Here is a 22,345-nt window from a genome sequence, read left to right on the forward strand (position 1 = left end):
TTTTTTATACTTTTTCTTTTTTTTTGGTACCTTAGATTGAACCCAGGGTACTTTACCACTGAGTCACATCCCCAGTCCTTTTTATTTTTAATTTTGAGACAGTCTTTTTTTTTTTTTTTAAGAGAGAGTGAGAGAGGGAGAGAGAGAGAATTTTAATATTTATTTTTTTTTTTTTAGTTATCGGCGGACACAACATCTTTGTTTGTATGTGGTGCTTAGGATCGAACCTGGGCCGCACGCATGCCAGGCGAGTGCGCTACCGCTTGAGCCACATCCCCAGCCCAGAGACACATCTTTTCAAACTCATCAGCCAACGTGATCTGATTCCACATGACAAGAATGTAGCCAAAATAATTCAAAATTATCAAAAAGATAATTTGAAATGTAGTCTGTGTTTAACAGAAATAACAATATATCATTAATAAGTAAATAAAAATGATTCAAAGGATGGCTTATTTTTATCTTTCAGTTCACTTTTAAAATCTCAGTCTTTGTGTATATTTTTAAAATTCATAATGCTGGTGAATCAGAAAACATACATAACTATAAATAAATATATTTTGGAGGTTGAGACTCAAAATCCTTCTAATGGATGGGTGCACAGGTCTAAATCACTCTTGCATTTGGAATTTCCTTTTACCCTTTGTTCTTGCATTGACCTCCTGTCCTGCCTCCTCCCTAAGTGTCCCTAGTGACCCTTGGTGTCCATGTTCTCACTGCAGGACCTTGTTCGGTGACTGATTGCATGTGATCCCTGGCTTCCTCTTGCTTTACTCACCAGCCAGATGCTGCAGGCCTGTGACCTGCCTGGGCTGGGCACTGGGTGAGATGGGTGAGTAAGCCGTCCTGGCCTTGAGGGGCTCAAGGTGCCTCCTTTCACCGGTAACTTGGGCTGCTGTGCCTGTCCAGTCTCCTAAAGAGACTGCTTCTCATTCAGCAGTCATCAGCCTGGCACAGAAGTGGGCCCGGAGATTCAACACCCAGTGTGTGTCTGTCTCAGTTCACTGATTTAAGCAAGCCTTATGTGATAAAATGTGACCTTCAAAAGAAGTTATCAGCTGCCAAGGAATTCTGTGCTTTCCAAGAAATATTTACTGCGGGACAAATTGATTAAGTTGATTTTCAAAGATTTCATGTATGATTGCACAGGTGCACAGCTCTTGGGGAAGTGAGATATATCTGCCAGTCAATCTTTTAAAATTATTTTTTGAGCCCTGTTAGGGCACAATACCCTGTACTGGTGTGTGATACAAAGGTTTGTGCTTTCACAAGTTGGGCAGCTAGCTGAACAGAAATCTGTTTACTAAAGGACAACAGCATTAGGTAACTAAAAAATAAAGGTCCTTGGAATAAGTTCCTGACAGCCCGTTTCATACTTGAGCTCACATAGTTGTCAGGTTTTGCAGGATGATCCTTGAATGCTCCTGGGTCTAATAGATTTTTGCAAGACATATTTTTGCATACCATGTGAAGTCATGGTATGCAACACATCCCAGGGACTTTTTCTATTTTCTGTTTAAATGTAAAAGTGGGATATGGGGGTCTCTGTCATATATCAGGCCCATTCTAGAAGTTAGGAAAACAGCACTGAAGAACAAGAACAAAAAGTCCACTGTCTGAATGAAGCAGACAGAGAATAGGCTAAACACCTTTGTGAAATACAGAGCGTGCTGGCTGGAGAAGAGGTCCTCAAAGACAAGCAAAGCTGGAGGGGACACAAGGGGAGTTAGGGTTAACCAGTGTCATCAGGAACACCCAGAGAGGTGACATGGAGCCCAACAAGGTTTGAGAATTGAAGCCCAACATTCTCTGTAAGTTTGCAAAACAATTGCAAAAATCCTGCTGATACAGGGAGGTAAGAGGAGGTAGGGACACAGGAGAAGTGACATTTTATTTGCTGTTTGTCCTACTGAGAATGTGATATCACATTTCAGATAACTTCCTCAGCTTTGGAATCAGATACTTCTTTCGTATTTTTGACAGACATTCCACCATCATTTCATTTTGTTGAATATATATATATATATATATATATATATATATATATATATATTCCTTTAATTTCATTGAGAGTCGTTCTCACTATAAAATCAGTAGTTCCTCCTCAAGGTGAGGGTGGCTGCTTATTTGCTGAAATCAACATAATTTTTTTTATTTGCCAATATTTAATTCAATTGTGGTCGCAAAAATTATAATAATTTGTTCCCATAAATAAGACTTTGTTAGCCCTAAACATGAAAAATACATTCCCCAATATTACTATTGTCTTTTGACAAAATACTTTTTAAATTGTTCATTTATTATTTTATTTTCTGTTTAAAAAATCCTGCCTAGTCTATTGCTATGGACTAATTGCCTATGTTCGGGATTTTTTTTTTTTAATTTTTTATTGTTGGCTGTTCAAAACATTACATAGTTCTTGATATATCATATTTCACAATTTGATTCAAGTGGGTTATGAGCTCCCATTTTTACTCCATATACAGATTGCAGAATCACATCAGTTACACATCCATTGATTTACATATTGCCATACTAGTGTCTGTTGTATTCTGCTGCCTTTCCTATCCTCTACTATCCCCCCTCCCCTCCCCTCCCCTCCCCTCCCCTCCCCTCCCCTCTTCTCTCTCTGCTCCCTCTACTGACATTCGTTTGTCCCCCTTATATTATTTTTCCCCTTCCCCTCACTTCCTCTTATATGTACTTTTGTATAACTCTGAGGGTCTCCTTCCATTTCCATGCATTTTCCCTTCTCTCTCTCTTTCCCTCCCACCTCTCATCCCTGTTTAATGTTAATCTTCTTCTCATGCTCTTCGACCCTACTCTGTTCTTAGTTACTCTCCTTATATCAAAGAAGACATTTGGCATTTGTTTTTAAGGGATTGGCTAGCTTCACTTAGCATAATCTGCTCTAATGCCATCCATTTCCCTGTAAATTCTATGATTTTGTCATTTTTTAATGCAGAGTAATACTCCATTGTGTATAAATGCCACATTTTTTTCATCCATTCATCCATTGAAGGGCATCTGGGTTGGTTCCACAGTCTAGCTATTGTGAATTGTGCTGCTATGAACATCGATGTAGCAGTGTCCCTGTAGCATGCTCTTTTTAGGTCTTTAGGGAATAGACCGAGAAGGGGAATAGCTGGGTCAAATGGTGGCTCCATTCCCAGCTTTCCAAGAAATCTCCATACTGCTTTCCAAATTGGCTGCACCAATTTGCAGTCCCACCAGCAATGTACAAGTGTACCCTTTTCCCCACATCCTCGCCAGCACTTGTTGTTGTTTGACTTCCTAATGGCTGCCAATCTTACTGGAGTGAGATAGTATCTTAGGGTGGTTTTGATTTGCATTTCTCTGACTGCTAGAGATGGTGAGCATTTTTTCATGTACTTGTTGATTGATTGTATGTCCTCCTCTGAGAAGTGTCTGTTAAGGTCCTTGGCCCATTTGTTGATTGGGTTGTTTGTTCTCTTATTGTCTAATTTTTTGAGTTCTTTGTATACTCTGGATATTAGGGCTCTATCTGAAGTGTGAGGAGTAAAGATTTGTTCCCAGGATGTAGGCTCTCTATTTACCTCTCTTATTGTATCTTTTGCTGAGAAAAAACTTTTTAGTTTGAGTAAGTCCCATTTGTTGATTCTAGTTATTAACTTTTGTGCTATGGGTGTCCTATTGAGGAATTTGGAGCCCGACCCCACAGTATGTAGATCGTAGCCAACTTTTTCTTCTATCAGACGGCGTGTCTCTGATTTGATATCAAGCTCCTTGATCCATTTTGAATTCACTTTTGTGCATGGCGAGAGAAAGGGATTCAGTTTCATTTTGTTGCATATGGATTTCCAGTTTTCCCAGCACCATTTGTTGAAGATGCTATCCTTCCTCCATTGCATGCTTTTAGCCCCTTTATCAAATATAAGGTAGTTGTAGTTTTGTGGATTGGTTTCTGTGTCCTCTATTCTGTACCATTGGTCCACCTGCCTGTTTTGGTACCAGTACCATGCTGTTTTTGTTACTATTGCTCTGTAGTATAGTTTGAAGTCTGGTATCGCTATACCGCCTGATTCACACTTCCTGCTTAGCATTGTTTTTGCTATTCTGGGTCTTTTGTTTTTCCATATGAATTTCATGATTGCTTTCTCTATTTCTACAAGAAATGCCGTTGGGATTTTGATTGGCATTGCATTAAACCTATAGAGAACTTTTGGTAATATCGCCATTTTGATGATGTTAGTTCTGCCTATCCATGAACAGGGTATATTTTTCCATCTTCTAAGATCTTCTTCTATTTCTCTCTTTAGGGTTCTGTAGTTTTCATTGTATAAGTCTTTCACCTCTTTTGTTAGGTTGATTCCCAAGTATTTTATTTTTTTTGAAGATATTGTGAATGGAGTGGTTGTCCTCATTTCCATTTCAGAGGATTTGTCCCTGATATACAGGAATGCCTTTGATTTATGCGTGTTGATTTTATATCCTGACACTTTGCTGAATTCATTTATTAGCTCTAATAGTTTCTTTGTAGACCCTTTTGGGTCTGCTAGGTATAGAATCATGTCATCTGCAAATAGTGATAATTTAAGTTCTTCTTTTCCTATTTTGATGCCTTTAATTTCTTTCGTCTGTCTAATTGCTCTGGCCAGTGTTTCGAGAACTATGTTGAACAGAAGTGGTGAGAGAGGGCATCCCTGTCTTGTTCCAGATTTTAGAGGGAATGCCTTCAATTTTTCTCCATTCAGAATGATGCTAGCCTGAGGCTTAGCATAGATTGCTTTTACAATATTGAGGTATGTTCCTGTTATCCCTAGTTTTTCTAGAGTTTTGAACATAAAGGGATGCTGTACTTTGTCGAATGCTTTTTCCGCATCTATTGAGATGATCATATGATTCTTATTTTTAAGTCTATTGATGTGGTGAATAACATTTATTGATTTCCGTATATTGAACCAGCCTTGCATCCCAGGGATGAATCCTACTTGATCATGGTGCACAATTTTTTTGATAAGTTTTTGTATCCGAGTGGCCAGAATTTTATTGAGGATTTTTGCATCTAGGTTCATTAGAGATATTGGTCTGTAGTTTTCTTTCTTTGAAGTGTCTTTGTCTGGTTTAGGTATCAGGGTGATGTTGGCCTCGTAGAATGAATTTGGAAGTTCTCCCTCTTTTTCTATTTCCCGAAGTAGCTTGAAAAGTATTGGTATTAGTTCCTCTTTAAAGGTTTTGTAAAACTCTGCTGTATACCCATCCGGTCCTGGGCTTTTCTTAGTTGGTAGTCTTTTGATGGTTTCTTCTATTTCCTCAATTGATATTGGTCTGTTTAGGTTGTCTATATCCTCCTGACTCAATCTGGGCAGATCATATGACTTAAGAAATTTATCTATGCCTTCACTATCTTCTAATTTATTGGAGTATAAGGATTCAAAATAATTTTTGATTATCTTCTGTATTTCTGAAGTGTCTGTTGTGATATTGCCTCTTTCATCCCGTATGTTAGTAATTTGAGTTCTCTCTCTTCTTCTCTTCGCTAGCATGGCTAAGGGTCTGTCGATTTTGTTTATTTTTTCAAAGAACCAACTTTTAGTTTTGTCAATTTTTTCAATTGTTTCTTTTGTTTCGATTTCATTAATTTCAGCTCTGATTTTAATTATTTCTTGCCTTCTACTTCTTTTGCTGTTGTTTTGCTCTTCTTTTTCTAGGATTTTGAGATGAAGTATGAGATCATTTATTTGTTGGTTTTTTCTTTTTTTAAGGAATGAACTCCAAGCAATGAATTTTCCTCTTAGAACTGCTTTCAATGTGTCCCATAGATTCCGATATGTTGTGTCTGTGTCTTCATTTTTTTAATTTCCTCCTTGATGTCTTCTATAACCCATTGATCATTCAGTAACCTATTGTTCATTCTCCAAGTGATGCATGATTTTTCCTTCCTTCTTTAATCGTTGATTTTCAGTTCGTTCCATTATGATCAGATAAGGTGCATGGTATTATCTCTACTCCTTTATATTGTCTAAGAGTTTCCCTATGACATAATATATGATCTATTTTTGAGAAGGATCCATGTGCTGCTGAGAAAAAAGTGTAACTGCTTGATGTTGGGTGGTATATTCTATATATGTCAATTAAGTCTAGGTTATTAATTGTGTTATTGAGTTCTATAGTTTCCTTATTCAACTTTTGTTTGGAAGATCTGTCCAGTGTCGAGAGAGGTGTGTTGAAGTCTCCCATGATTATGGTGTGGTGGTCTATTAGACTCTTGAACTTGAGAAGAGTTTGTTTGATGAACATAGCTGCACCATTGTTTGGGGCATATATATTTATGATTGTTATGTCTTGTTGGTGTATGGTTCCCTTGAGCAGTATGTAGTGTCCCTCTTTATCCCTTTTGATTAACTTTGGCTTGAAATCTATTTCATTTGATACGAGTATGGATACTCCTGCTTGTTTCCGAAGTCCATATGAGTGATATGATTTTTCCCAACCTTTCACCTTCAGCCTATGTATGTCTTTTCCTATCAAATGCGTCTCCTGTAGGCAGCATATTGTTGGGTCTTGTTTTGTGATCCATTCTACTAGCCTGTGTCTCTTGATTGGTGAGTTTAAGCCATTAACATTTAGGGTTATTATTGAGATATGGGTTGTTCTTCCAGCCATATTTGTTTATTTATGTTACTAAACATGGTTTGTTTTCCTCTTTGATTATTTTCCCCCCTTTAGTGTCCTACCTCCCACTGTTGGTTTTCATTGTTATTTTCCATTTCCTCTTCCTGTAATGTTTTGCCAAGGATGTTTTGAAGAGATGGTTTTCTAGCTGCAAATTCTTTTAACTTTTGTTTATCGTGGAAGGTTTTAATTTCATCTTCCATCCTGAAGCTTAATTTTGCTGGAAACACAATTCTTGGTTGGAACCCATTTTCTTTCAGTGTTTGAAATATGTTATTCCAGGATCTTCTAGCTTTCAGAGTCTGTGTTGAAAGATCAGCTGTTATCCTGATTGGCTTACCCCTAAATGTGATCTGCTTCCTTTCTCTTGTAGCTTTTAAAATTCTCTCCTTATTCTGTATGTTGGGCATCTTCATTATAATGTGTCTAGGTGTGGGTCTCTTATGATTTTGCACATTCGGCGTCCTGTAGGCTTCTAGGATTTGGGGTTCTGTCTCATTCTTCAAGTCTGGGAAGTTTTCTCGTATTATTTCATTGAATAGATTGCTCATTCCTTTGGTTTGAAACTCTGTCCCTTCCTGTATCCCAATGACTCTTAAATTTGGTCTCTTGATGTTATCCCATATTTCTTGGATGTTCTGCTCATGGTTTCTTAACAGTCTTGCTGAGCTGTCTATGTTCTTTTCAAGTTGAAATACTTTATCTTCATTGTCTGATGTTCTGTCTTCTAAGTGTTCTACTCTGCTGGTAGTATTCTCAATTGAGTTTTTAAGTTGGCTTATTGCTTCCTGCATTTCTAGGATTTCTGTTTGTTTGTTTTTTATAACCTCTATTTCCCTGTATAGTTGATCTTTTGCTTCTTGGATTTGTTTATGTAATTCATTGTTGAAGTGATCTTTCATTGTCTGATTTTGCTGTCTGATGTCTTCCTTGAGACTCCAGATCATCTGAAGCATGTATATCCTGAATTCTTTATCTGACATTCCATCTGCTGCAGCTATTACCTCTTCTAATGTTGAGTTGACCTGCAATGCTTGTGGTCCTTTCTTTCCTTGTCTCTTCATACTGTTCGCGTTCCTTTCTACTTGGTGAAACTGTTGTGCTATTGAATTTTTCCCCTATATATTTATATTGGTCTTGTATAGTTGCAAAGTCTCCCTTGCAGGCGCGGGCGGCGGCTCTGTCCCTCTGCGGGCCGCTAGGCTTGTTCTGTCGGTGGTCACAGTTCTGTCTACTTTGCAGGTGCAGGCAGCGGCACTGCCCCTCTGCAGGCCTCTGGGGCTGTACTGCCAGTGGGTCGCAGGTCCGCCTACCTTGCAGGCACGCGGGGGGGGGGCGGCTCTACCCTTCCTCAGGCCACTGGGCCTGTTCTGTCTCTCGGTTGCAGGTCTGGCCTGTTCTGATGGTGGTTACAGTTCCGTCTACCTTGCAGGCGCGGGGGTGAGGGGGCGGCTCTGCCTCTCAGCAGGCCGCTGCTCCTCTTCTGCCGGTGGGTCGCAGGCCCGCCTACCTTGCAGGAGTGATTGGAAGCTCTGCCACTCCGCGGGCCACTGGGCCTTTTCTGTCAGTGGTCACAGTTCCGCCTACCTGACAGGCGCGGGGGGTGGGGGGCGGCTCTGCCCCTCAGCAGGCCGCTGGGCCTGTTCTGTGGGTGGTCACAGTTCCCTCTACCTTGCCGGCGCAGGAGGAGGGGGCGGCTCTGCCTCTCAGCAGGCCGCTGCTCCTCTTCTGCCGGTGGGTCGCAGGCCCGCCTACCTTGCAGAAGTGATTGGAAGCTCTGTCCCACCGCGGGCCACTGGGCCTTTTCTGTCGGTGGTCACAGTTCCCCTACCTGGCAGGCGCGGGGGGTGGGGGGCGGCTCTGCCCCTCAGCAGGCCGCTGGGCCTGCTCTGTGCGTGGTCACAGTTCCCTCTACCTTGCCAGTGCAGGGGGAGGGGGCGGCTCAGCCTCTCAGCAGGCTGCTGCTCCTCTTCTGCCGGTGGGTCGCAGGCCCGCCTACCTTGCAGGAGTGATTGAAATCAACATAATTTTGAATGATCCTCTCTGGCAGCCAAATGGAGCTGCAGGGAACATGAATCAGACTGCAGGAACAAGAAAAAAATATAACTAGGCAGGCAAGCCAACTTCATATTGTCTGTTCTGAGAGCTTGGAGCATATTCATGCCCCTCACATGGGCAACAGGTGTGGTTTGGGATTAAAAAGTGGGGCAAGAAGGGGTTTAGGAGATTCCCATTCCTTTCCCTCCCCCAAGGCCTGTGGTATCTGGGGCCAGGGCTGCATTCTTCTGCTTTCAGTTGTCCCCAGGGGTCAGGCAGCACCTGCATGCTTTCACTGTGGCCAGACTCTCTCCCTATTGACATACATGCCTTACTCAAAATTATTAAAATTATAACAGCTGACCCACAGAGAGCAGTATGTCCAAGGGCCAAGCTCATTCTACAAGCTTTTAAGATAGCTACTCCTGCATGCAACCCTGGTACAAAGCACTACCATCACTGCCACTTTGGAATCGGGCTCAAATAGAAAGCTAACTTGCCAGGTCACAGATTCCCTTTCTGTCTCTGAAGCTATACCCCAGCTGGCATGCCACCAGCCCTTCCCACAAACCCAAATCTACTCATGCACAAATCAGTCCACTCCTGTGTGCTATGTCTCCTTCATCATCACAGTTTTGCAGTCCTTTTTATGTATATGTGTGATTTACTTACATAAGCATCACAAATACTCTGGAAACACAAAATAGGTCAGCAGTTTTTAAGCCTTCTAGTTTCAGGACCCTTTTACCTTCTTCAAACTTATTGAAGCCTCCAAAGGGGTTATCTGGGTTATATCCACTGATACTTACCGTACATGAAATTCTAATTGAAATATTAAAAGAATTATCAGACAAGAAACCTAGTGCATGTTAAACACATGACATGTTTCAAGAAAAATAACATTTTTCCATACAAGAAATTAGAGCAGTGATATACCTATACATTTTTTGCAAGTATTACAACCAAACTCAATTAGTGGTAGTTTTCTTGAAGGTTAGTTGCTATGTACAACATTGATTAACTTTTTTCCTCATCTTACATTAAAAGTCACTGTCTATCTTGCATTTTGTATGAATCTTTTTTGTTTTTTTTTTTCTGTGCATGCTTTTGTAAAATTAACCAACATTGACCACATTGGTCATTTGGCAAAATCATGGTTCACCAAGTTGGGTGTGTCTCCCAAATGTGAACGCACTTTGCTCATTGATATCACAACTCATCTTGTCAGGAAAGTCTTTAAACACTGGGACAAACATAGCCATACAGTCAGTGCGTGGCACAGCCAAAGCACAGTCAAGTGTTTCCCTTTCTGGAGCTGAGATGACCCCTAGCAGAGTCTTGTGTGCTGTGGCCTCCTGTTCTTCCTGCCTGTGTCCCTACTGATCACTGATCACCGTGCTTGTTCCCATGGAGTCTGGGGGCTCCTGCTTCCTTTCCCTGCACCACCCCCTGTAGGTGGTTCTCAGACCTGGCTGTAAGACTAAGTCGTGAACTCCCTTCCTGATCCCTGTTCAATTGCCCTGACATGGGTGGGGTCCAGGCACAGGAATTTTTAAATCTCTCTGATAATTCTCATGTGCAGAAGGGTTGAAAACCACTAATCCAAGTAGTGTCCTAAATCTCTGAAAATTTGAGAATTTTTCATTTTAGGAAATGTGGATTTGTCCCCATAATTCATACTTTTCTCTCCTCTGTCTTCAGTTTATAAAAGAGTAATAAAAAGTATTTTTAATACGTTTGGTTGCCTGAATAAAAAATGTCTTAGTTTCTGGGTCTGCTACTCTTTGTTTAAACATTTTCTTTCTTCCCTGCTCAACTCTTTGAAGTCCCCACTAACTCCAAAGAGGCAGTAGTAGGTGCGGTTAGAAGTATAAAACAAACACGCTTTCTCAGTGGGGCTGGGCCAGGGCACCTGGGCTCTGCATAGGATCTTTAGAAGCCCAGGGTGCTAACCTCCTTGAGGGTGTTTTTCCAGGAGTGTCCCTCTCCATGACACCACCCAGAGCTGGGAGGGTGGACACTGGTCCCTCCTCTCACCACAGTTCTTCTTTGGTTGTGAGAGATGAACTCTTTCATGTAGCTGAGATTTTTCTGGATTTTAATCTTGAAAGTCCCTTGTCATGGGAACCCCATCACTATGGTTTGTGTCCCCAAAGGTCTAGGTGTTAAGGGCTTGGTCATCAAGGGTGAGGGGTAGTGGACTGTTAGGAGGTAGGGCTTGGGGTCATTCGGGGTTTGCCCTCAAAGGCTATCATGGGACTTCAGCCCCCTGAATCTCTCTCTTAGCTTCCTGGCTCATGATGTAAATGGTTTTGCTTTGCTGCACTCCATGGCCATGACGGACTGGCTCTCCACAGGCCCTAGGCAATGGAGCCAAGTGATCGTGGACATACTGTGAGCCAAAACAAACCTTTCCTCTTTATAAGCTAATTATGTTAGGCATTTTCTTGTAGCAATGGAAAACTGACTAACACATTTATCAATCATGGGGTGGGCAAAGCACGACTGTGGGGTGATAGTAAATTACTTCAGCTCTGGGAAATCTGTGTAATAGACTCATGGCAGGTGAACTGAGGATACAACACTTTATATACCTCTCTCTTTAGTCATGGAAAAAAATGTGTGTGTATGTGTGCACATGTGTGCTTATATACATACCACACATATCACACACATAGCTATTTGTCACTGTCACACTGTAGGAGGGGGTAATGAAGCGCTGCTTCTCAGGGAAGCACAGAGTGAGGTTCTGCAAGCCTCTGGTCATAACCTCATCTTATGCTTCTGTGTAAGGGCTTCTTGTCCAGTGCATGCTGAGGATTAAACTGAGCTCCTTGCACCTTACGTGAAGCATGAAGCTCATCTACCATGGATGTTCCCTAGGGGCCCTGGCAGCCCTCTTGCACTCAGGAACACAAAAGAGCACTTCAGCAGTACACATGGGTGGCCCTTCAAATAGCAAAGTCACCAAGAAAAGGAAAGATACAGAGAAGAGAAAGTGGTGCTGAGGCCACAGAAAGAGTTGGCTTTCTTCAGTACCAGGGGGGACAGCACGTAGCACGTCACCTTGTCTATCTGTAGCTGGGAAAATCCTTGCCCACTCTGCTCCTGTCTGTGAGGGACCATGGAAGCATCATAGTGTTGACTCAAGGTTACAGACGACTCAGTGAGAGGTGAATTAGCAAATATGAAATCACTGAGGCAGGTAGAAGATAGATAGACAGACAGACAGATTATAGATTGTAGGTAGATATAAATGAATAGGTGGGTAGGCAGACCAATTGATGGACAAATCTGAGATCTTTGTGGTTCTCCTATAAAAGGAAAGACATCCCACCTGTTAAGATGTGACTTTCTATGAAGCCACTGAAACCATCCAAGAGAAATACAAGTTCAGTCTGATTTATCAGCTTAATTCAGAGCAGGTAAAAATTCTGAGTTTAAGTCTCCTATGTCTTTCAGTTCATCTCCTACTTTCTGCTGTGGGTAGATTTTCTTACTGCCTTTACACTAATTGGACTGATGTTTCATTGGTAAACTACCATATATTCAAATCACAAGACCTCTGGCTGTTTCCTACCCACATTTTAATTCTCTGCATTACATATTGTGTGTGATGTGACCCAACGCAGATGCACAGGTTGAAGATGGGGAACAGACACTTGCTTTCACTCTGTATAGCAGAATAAGCAATCTGTGAGTGGCATTAACATATTGAAATATTTTTCTTTTTCTTTCTTGATTCTCCCAATAAAGGACAATAAAAAAGACACTTGAATAATGTCATTTTGAAAAGAAAGAATCCATTTGGTTTGAGACAGTAAAATTACAGAACTGCTCTAGTGTGGATGTGGTTTGTCCCACAAAGATTCATGTGCCAGACCTGTGGTCTTCAAAGAGACTGTACTGAGAGGCGATGGAGCCTGTAAGACACGGGGCCCAGTGGGAAGTGATTAGGTCACAGGGCCCGACCTTCAGAATGGATTAGCGCAGGTCTCAAGAGTGGGTTAGGTCTTATAAGACTGGATTGGTTGCAGTAGGACTGAGTTGCTACAAAGTGAGACCGCCCCACATATTTGACCTCCTTTGTTCCCATTTCTATCAATACGTGATGCCACCTGCCATATTGGCCCAGCAAGAGGCTCTTTCCAGATGCAGCTGCTCCATCTTGAACTTCCTTGCCTCCAGATCTGTGAGCTAAATAAACCAGTCTCAGGTATTTTGTTACAGCCACACAAAATGGACTAAGACAGACACCATCCCTGAATGAAGCATCATCATGAGAAAGTCAAAGGAGGAAATTATCTGCTTATCTTTTTTTTTTTAAAGAGAGAGAGAGGTAGAGAGAGGTAGAGAGAATTTTTTTTAATATTTATTTTTTAGTTATCGGCGGGCACAACATCTTTGTTTGTATGTGGTGCTGAGGATCGAACCCGGGCCGCACGCATGCCAGGCTAGCGCGCTACCGCTTGAGCCACATCCCCAGCCCAATCTGCTTATCTTTTATAACAGATCCAGATATCTCTGGATAAAACCATTAAGATATGTTTTAGTTTTGGAGCTGGCTGTGTCTTGGTTGTTATCTGTGACCACTCCATAAAGGAGGCCCCTGAGGTCTTTTTGCTTCATTACCTGAATTAACGACTCAACTTCCATTAGGAGCGGCTGCGTTCCAGCAGGGCAGGCCTTTGGCTACGGGCCTTTCCTCCCCTCCTCCTCCTCTTGCACCCTCTTAATGGTTGATTTGACATGTCGACCTGATTGAGCTAAGGGATGCCAAGATAGCTGGTAAAGCATGCTTTCTGGGTGTGTCTCTGAGAGTGCTTCTGGAAAAGGTTAGCATTTGAATCATCAATGGTATAAAAAGGATCCACCATTGCCAGTGCGGGCTGGCATCATCCCATCTGTTGGGACCACGTGAATAGAACAAAAGGACAGAAGAAGGGAGACTTCTCTCTCCTTCTCTTTGAGCTGAGATGTCCTTCTTCTCTCGCTCTTGATACAGAAGGTCCTAGTTTTTGAACCTCTGGACTCCCAAACTTAACCTCAGCAGCCCTCAGCTCCGCTCTCTGGCTCTCAGGCCTTGGAACTAGGCCTAAACAGCACCAATGGCTTTCTTGGTTGTCCAGTTGTCCCATGCTGTGGGACTTCTCAGCTTCCATAGTAGCAAGAGTCAATTGCCATAGTAAATCTCCTTCTAAATAGCTACATCTACTTGTCTTATTGGTCTGTTTCTCTAGAGAACCTGAAAAGAACTCCTGCGTACTTTTGCAAACTAATTCAAATGTCACCTCTTTAGTGAAGTTCTCCCTGACTCTTCCAGCCAAAGTTGGTTGCCCCCAGGCCTGTGCCCCTCAGCCTCTGGCCCTACCCTCACTGTAGCCCTGACATGCCCACCTGCAATATATGTGCCAGGTGAGCTTCATTTCCTACTGTGCTTTGCAAAGTCTGCACCACACCAGACTCGTCTTTGGACCCACAGTGCCGGTATACTTCCTGGCATATGGCAATATTTATTGTTATGGAAGATCACCCCCTACCACTCCTGCACAGAGCTCTGGAACTGAGGGTGGGAAAGCCTGATGCCCTTCAGAAAAATAGCACTTTTTACTTCTCTACTTCCTTTTGAGGGTGGCTGCACAGGTGGATTTATTTGATTTTAATTTTTGGCATGGCCGGCTTTATGGTGAGACAAACTTGGGATGATTTCTACCCCTGGTCTTTATTGGTTGTATAATTATCAGCATCTTCTTTAACCACTTTGGGCCTTAGTTTCTGCATTGGTAAATTGGAGCTAGCAGTCCAGTGGCGGATACTTCAGATCACCTGTTTGCAGTTGCATCTCACTCTGTCACATCTGCCTTATCAGAAGAACCCCACCCTGCCATAAAGAGAAAATGATAGCTACCCAACTCCTGAAGGAGGGGCTGAGTTTATGACCTAATCCTGGATGAGTGGACCTGAGGTGAAGCTTTCTGGGGTGGGAGATTGCTAGAAAATACCGCAACCCAGACAAAAGGAAATAGGACGTGCCTCTTTTCTTCAAGTAGACTTGCTGCATCTGCACATACTGCCTGGGTCTGGGATGGCCATTGTGCAGGCATGAGGGGCAATGTCAGGAAGCCAAGTCAGATATACTGAGGATGGCAGAGAGGGAGGGAGAGAGCCTTGTCACCAAGGGTCCTTCATGATGTGTGGCACTCCCAGCTAGCTTTGGACCACCCTGTCTTACAGGCCTGTCGGGATAGGAGGTGATAATACTCCTCCTGCTGTTACCAGAATCTATCATGATGTGAGGAATAAGGAAATGATACCTATGAAGGACCTGGCTTGGAGCCATTGATTAAAAATGGTGGTAATCAAGAATGGAAGTATTGGGGAACAAAATGCAGCAAACTAGGTTATATGCAAGCACAAACATATCAGAGGAAACCCCATGTTATGCCTGATCAAATGCACTAATAAAAACACAAGTGAAAATGGCAGCAACCAATCATAGTATAAGTATTATTTCAATAGGATCTGATGATCCCAGAAATATCAATGAAGGGAAAAAATAAGTTATTTGATAAAGCCTGAGTGTTTTATTATAAAGATTATTGTCTTCATTGCCAGGCGTGTTATCTGGCACATAGGAAATACATTTTAAAATTTCAATGATTTTTTTCACATTAGAACATGTGTGCTACATATGAAGGAATATGTAAAAATGTCTGTAAGTATGGAAACAGAAAATTCTCAATGGCATGGAAGGCATCTGTGAGCACCTCCTTCCCCACTTCCCTTCCCCCAGAGAGCTCCCTTCAGTGACACCAACTTTCAGTTTTAAAAGCCATTTTTAACTAGTGGGCCTTGCTCTGGAAGAGGTAGAAGTCTACCTACCAAAGGCATGTGGTTCTTGGTTCTATTATACCAGAAGGATTTTTTTTTTTTGGGCCATGGTTGGAGGGGCAAGATACCCGGGATTGAACTCAGGGGCACTCGACCACTGAGCCACATCCCCAGCCCTCTTTTGTATTTTCTTTAGAGACAGGGTCTCACTGAGTTGCTTAGTGCCTCAACGTTACTGAGGCTGGCTTTGAACTAGAGATCCTCCTGCCTCAGCCTCCCAGGCCACTGGGTTTACAGGTGTGCACCACTGCACCTGGTACAGAAAGGCTTTTGGTACCTCTGTGCAGAGTATAAGATGTTAACCTTTCAAATGACATTTCAAATAGTCTCACTGACTGTGGGGTTAGAGTCTCTTTCCTTAGAAAACGCAGAACCACGAAGTCACTAAACACCCTGGCCCTGTTCTCCTGAGCCGGGTGTCAGGTGGCACCATCCCAGCCACACCAAGGCCTCCCTGAACCACACCTACACTGGACACATGCGGCTCCCCTCAGCAAAGTAGAACTGGAAGCAAAGGAGGTGGGAGTCCACTGCTCAGATGCTGGTTCCTGTAAAAATTTTCTTTGAGTAAATATCAGCCCAACAATTCTACCTTCAGGGAGCCGAGAGGCCACAGCAGACAGGAAGTGCACGGCTGCACTGTGGCAGCTCACAGAGCAGCTCAGATGCTCTCCCTGAGTTGGATCTGGCGCTATGGTGACCAGTCACAGAACCAGAACAGGTGACTTCATCCTCCATGCCTCAAAGCAGTGTCTGAGCAGTGCCTGCCTCAGAGTGGCTGTGAGGACTCTGTGGGACAGAGCATGAAGCACTGGGGATGATGCCTGGCAGTGACATGCTAGACAAATCCAGCTGTCATGACTCAAGTCAAAAGTCCTAATGGGGAAGTCCGTGAGTTATCAGGAAAACTAAACCCAGCCATCTCGGAAGCCCTGTGTCCCTTCGTTTTTCTCAGTTCTTTCACTTTGTGACTTAGTCCTAGAAATGCCCCAACCCAAACCCAATGCAGCATAAGCACCTGGGGATCGGTGTCATAGTAACCCGAAAATACACTTTCCTGGAAATGAAAAATCTCAACAATTTACCAAGAAAGGCAGTTTCCTTAAAAAAAAAAAATTCCTTGATTGAATCAAAATATACAAGCTTGTTTTCTTAGTAACCTGAACTCAGTTTTAAATCATTAACTACAGATACCCAGATCATTAACTACAGATATTTCAATTGTTTTCTCCTTGCAACAATTTCTAGTCTTTTTCAATCTATTTCTGTTTTGGAAGTAAAAAAAATGATATTATAACAATTTTAATTCTGCAAAAAGTTGTTGTTATTAAAGCCAAAAAGTCAAGACAGCAAGGGCCAAACTGTCCAGTAACCTATGAATTCCAAAATAATTCTGCAATTAATAAATTGCATTTTTATGCTCTTCTGACATTAAAATATTATCATAAAATATATATATAATGCTTGCAAATAAGGTAGACATCAAATGTTAGTTCATTATTCAAAAGCGAAGAAAAGAAAATGTTTTTAAACAGAGTCGCAAGATGTCAACTACTAAAATGCTTTGTGTGTGTGTGTGTGTGTGTTTGTGTGTGTGTAACAAAGTAGAGAATAAGTTAACAGAAGCTTTGCTACTCTCTCTCTTAGGTAAATAATCCTCCAATTGGGAGCTGATTATTAAGATGTCTCAATAGCCTATTTCTCTCATCACTTGGTCCTGCTCAATGTTTCCAATGTCATGTTGGGGTAATTGAACATATTTTTTTCTACCCATTGATGATATAAATTGCATTAGAATGGCAACATGTTTACATATCCTAAATGGCCATTTAGGGAAATGTGAAAGGAAGACACCTCCACCCTTTATTATTTGTGATTCTGTTTGCATGCCTGGGAACAGTCTCTACGGGCACTTGGAGAGCAATAAATCATGCCAGTGAAAACTGCTGTCTGGGCAAAACCATGTTTTAAAAAATATATCCAGTAATAAAAGTAAGAAACAGCTGATGGAAACAGATGTATCCTTTGTTTTGCATGAACTTCAAATTTTGTAACGTGGCAAAAATTAAACATGAATTGAACCTTGTTCAGTTCTAAGCATTTGGCAGATGCTGATGTGAGTGCCCCGGGTGTGGGAAGCTCTGGGGGGACAGTGCTGTGTTTTTAGAGCAATTGGGGCTCAGACTTACTTAATGGGGAACTTGTTATGTCTTTTTTTAAAGATGTTTGAATGAAATTGAGGATATGAATAGGAAACCTGAGCATGGAAGCTGCATTAACTCTATGCCCATGCTACCTGCAACAATAAGGAAACCAAGTACAGTGTGTCTTCCCTTGGATTGATTTTTTTTTTAAAGGGAAAAACTCTGGACATGGTCTGATGTCAAATAAATTTTCCTGATTTAAAATTACCTTTCACCAAAGAGCATTCAATGTGAGCAGCTGATGTTTCAAAACGGAAGTCCCTCTCTCTATTTGTGCTGAGTTTATTTTCCAGCATCTTTTCATTACATTGACCCCCGCCCCAATACTTACACATCTTAAAGCCCATCTAATTTGAACTTGGAAATGGTGTCGCTTTGTGGATTGAGAAAAGATTTACAGGTTCTATAGTTCAGATTTACTTTCTAAAAACTAGGAGCTTGGGAACATAGCCTCTTAAAGGTAAATCTTTTGTGTACGCTCAAGGGACCCAGAATGAATCAAATTGAGCCAGAATTTCTTCTCCCACCGAGCATGGGCCCTTCATGTAAATGACCTCTCATTGATTATCCCAAACAATGGTCCCACTATTTCCTTTGCATCAATTAAAGAAACTTTTTGAAAGACCACTGAAGACTTAGCATTGAAAAACTTCTAGAGAACTCAGAGTAGCCCATCTTTAATTACCCAATATTTGTTTAGCAAACGTGTTGTAATCACTGAGTGAGAGAAAAGAGGAACCACAGCCCCTTCTAGGCCAATCATAGAACTGTTTTGAGGAAAGATGTTGTTGTTGGTCCAAACAGAAAGAAAAGATGGAGAGGAGGAAGAAAGACAGAAAGAAGGGAGAGAGACAGAGAGAGAGAAAGAGAGAGAGAGAGAGAGAGAGAGAGAAAGAGAGAGAGAGAGAGAGAGAGAGAGAGAAGGATGGTTGTATTTAAAACTTTGGCCAGGAAAAAAAATAAGTACCCATCTCTTTGGTTCCATGGAAAAAGGAGCACTATGCTAAAATTTAACTCAGCTGAACTGTATATCAGCTACAATTGGACTTTCCACAATTTTCTTATTACATGACATTATTTACTCATTACATAATTAGATGCAAGTTACCTACTTATTTTCAAAAGAACGAGCCAGAATGTTTTACTCATGGTAGTTGAAATATAACTCCTAAATTATGAGTTAGACAGAAATATTTGGGTATTATTTTATTACTTGCAGGGGAGAATTAAATGGAAAATGCATTTTGCAAAGTATAAACCTAGTTCCTTCCCACTGATCCCTACAACTCTCCCTTCCTTACTTCCTGGATTTCTTTTTCGTTTTTTTGGCAGGGTTGTCCTGTAGCAACTGTGTTTCATTGTGAATGGCTTTAACTGTTTTCTGAAAGGAAGATGAATAAATGAGTGAGTTAAATCAATCAAGCAGCACAGCCACCTATCGATATGTCCTCTGTGAGGGAGACGGAGTCCACGTGTCTTGCCTTTGAGATCATCTTGCTCCCTGAGATGAGGAAGGCAGATTATACTAGGCAGGGAGCTTTGTAATTTTGTAACTGCCGACCCCTCCAGCATGACTGTATCTACTAGTCCTGATGGTCAGGAGCTTCTGTGGTTTGTATGTCTGTCTCCTGCCAAAGTCATGCTGAAATGTAGTTGCCATGGTAACAGTATTAATAGAGGGGACCTTCAAGAGACCATTAGGCTATGGGGGCTCAGCCCTCATGACTGGATTGGGGCCCTTCTCTCAAGAGTGGGTTCCTTTTGAAAGGATGGGTTTGGACCCATTTGTCTACCTCTTACCCTCTCTTGTCCTTTCATTGTGGGATGATGCAACAAGAGGTCTTGTTGGATGCAGGTCCATTGATCTTGGGCTTCCTGGCCTTAGAACTGCCAGTCAGTAATTTCTGATCATTACAAATCATGCAGTCTGTGATACTTGGTTTCGGGTGGGCAGCTGCTGCATAGATGGTGGGCTCTGGGACACATTTGCATGAGGAAAGGGAAGCTGGATGAGACAGGGTCAATCACCACAGGAGAAGGAGGAGGAAGGAAAGGCCACAGGGAGTGTGGACAGAGTAGTCTGACCCAGAGACTTGAATGAACATCAGCCACACTTAGAAAATATAGATGTTAGCAAGGAAACTCTAAGGGTTGCTCAGCTCAGTTTACTAATCTCAAATAACCACTGTGTCTTCATTGACTTTAGATTGACTTGTTTCTTAAAAGAAGCCAGTGGACATCAAGGTATTTTTCTCAGTGTAATTTCTTACATGTTCCCTGTGTGTTTTCACAGGCCCTCTGGCCAACACCAGGAGCTATAATGTGAACATTTCAGTGTGATGGTCCCCGCCTGCTGCTTAGCCAACTGTAAGTATGTCTTTTCCTGTGGGACTGTAGTTCAGACCCCACAAAGCAATACTAAGCTCCTAACTCAGTATAAAATAAATTAAGGCTTAAAATTTATGATAAATAATGAAGAACCTGAAATGCAAGTATCAGTAGGAAACAGCACAGTGCTGGCCTTGCACCAAGGTTCTTCAGCTTTCACATGCTCTCTTCCTAGTTTTTAAGAGTACAAAGGTAGTAGAACCTTGTATCGTGGTGACACTTCTCTGTGGGACCCCGCAGGGTGTTGGGATTGCTTCCAGATCCTCACAATAAACCAAGTAAATTTGAATCTACAAATCAAAGCTCGAGCAGTAGGTGAGTCTTGTATGTACTCCCTCTGATATCTGTGTGAAACTGTGGATTAGAAGCACCCCTCCACAGGGCGGATGGAGAGAGGGGTGCTAAGTGTGCCCACAGGAATTAACACATCTTGCCCAGGGTGGGGCATTTCCAAGAGAATAAACAATAAAGCCCTGCTCAACAACAGAGAGGATTCATTAAGCTCAGCATCCCTGCAGTACCTTGCACACAGCAGGTGTGAGATAAATGCTCATATACTCTCTAAATAAGTAAAGATTGATGTTTCCTGGGCTCCTATTTACCCTAGCACTGCCAAAGCTGATAATTTATAAAGTGTATTGATTATTTGCTTTGCGACAAATGGATCTTTCAGAGAAAGCTATGAGAGTGTGGTTGCAGACCAAATGCATGTCATCGCACGTGGTTGCACAGGTGTGGCCTCGTCCGGCTCTCCAGATGAGGACTGTGGGCTGGATCCCAGGGAGCATCACATCCTTCACAACCACATGCCTGCACACCACGCAGGGAGCTTGTCACCTTGCAGATTCTCATCCTAGTTCTTGGGTGACACACAGTGCTACTGGTCTGAGGACCACACTTTGGGCACCACATAGGAGACAGAGCAACAAAACCTGGAAACCAGTAGCCACAGCTGAGGACTGGAACCCAGTGTCTGTGGTCGTCCTGTCCCTCCTCACATACAGCCTGCCATGTCATGAGATGGCATCTACTGGTGCAAGGCCCGGGTGTGCAGCCAAGTTCCAGTCTCTATGTATGGAGTGGCCAGTATCTGTGGGCCACCTGCTATGGCCCAGTCCTTGGACAGGCAATGCTAGGGACCTGAGGAGGTCCTTCCTTCAGAGTGCTCACTGGCTGGGAGTGGGCATATTCACTTTCTAAACAAATGGAAAGCGAATGTTCCCAGAAGACCAATAGTGCTACACTGCTGCAAATGTACACTCTGGAATGTTCAGACCTGGGCAGATCACAATGGCCTGGGGCGGCTGCTGAAATGCCTTTGTCTTGGGTTGGGCATTTATTTGGAAACAGCAGAGAACCAGTAAGGGAATGGAAGAGTGGGGAAAGGAGGGAAGCAGAACTTTCTGTTCCCTAAGAAATTCAGTGGGAAGTTTATCTCATTTGAGGGATGAGGGAGTGGAGGTATTGATGCCCCAACTCCCACACTGGTTGCAGGGGGCTAAAGGCAAAGAGTGGAGAAGTAATTCTTCACATGTGCATAACAGCTTGAGGAGCTGGGGAAGGCCATGAGGCAGGGAGGTACAGATGCTGGCAGTTGGAAATAGCAGAGTGATGTAGGTCTGCGGGCTGGGGGCAGGGCTAGGACTGCTGTCTCAAGACAGCAGCAGGATCTGAGCTGGAATGAGCAACTACCTCACCCTCTTCACCCCAGCTGCTGTCAATGCTGTCTCCTCTCTGGGTTAATTCACTTTTGGCTCATGGCTCAGAAGAGAACCCACTGATTTTTAAAGGCACTTTCTGTTCTCTTTGGGGGTGGCACACGCCAACTTCCCTCACTGACACCAGTGTAAGAAAGCCAGATGGTCCCCTCTGAAAAGACCATCCAGGGGGCTACTCTACAAAGGTGCAGGGACCAGGCTGCCCATTTGGGGCTCAATGTCAGGAGAGACTGATCAGGCAAACACCCTTCAACCTGCTCTGCAGCCTCCTGGGGCTTGCCAAGCTCACAGTCATAGGGGAAGCAGGGCCCTTTGTGGACTGGGTCAACTGGGCCCAAGCAGAGTTGATAATTACAGGCTTTGTTGAAAATTGTTGCAACATAAAACTTTGGTAACCATTACTTACTATTCTGCAGTTTCAATTGTTGGAGAGGACTGTTTGTCCTTTCA

The 22,345-nt window shown here is 42.6% G+C and overlaps 1 protein-coding gene across 8 annotated transcripts in view; it reads right to left on the reverse strand.

The window, feature by feature from the left end:
* Veph1 (ventricular zone expressed PH domain containing 1) overlaps positions 1 to 22,345 on the reverse strand; it is a 251,557-nt gene that overhangs the window by 135,366 nt on the left and 93,846 nt on the right. The gene's annotated exons all lie outside the window — the stretch shown is intronic.

Source organism: Marmota monax, unplaced genomic scaffold (genome assembly GCF_021218885.2).
Source record: "Marmota monax isolate L192 unplaced genomic scaffold, Marmota_monax_Labrador192_F-V1.1 WCK01_AAM20220418_F8-fsc00022, whole genome shotgun sequence".
Taxonomy (NCBI): domain Eukaryota; kingdom Metazoa; phylum Chordata; class Mammalia; order Rodentia; family Sciuridae; genus Marmota; species Marmota monax.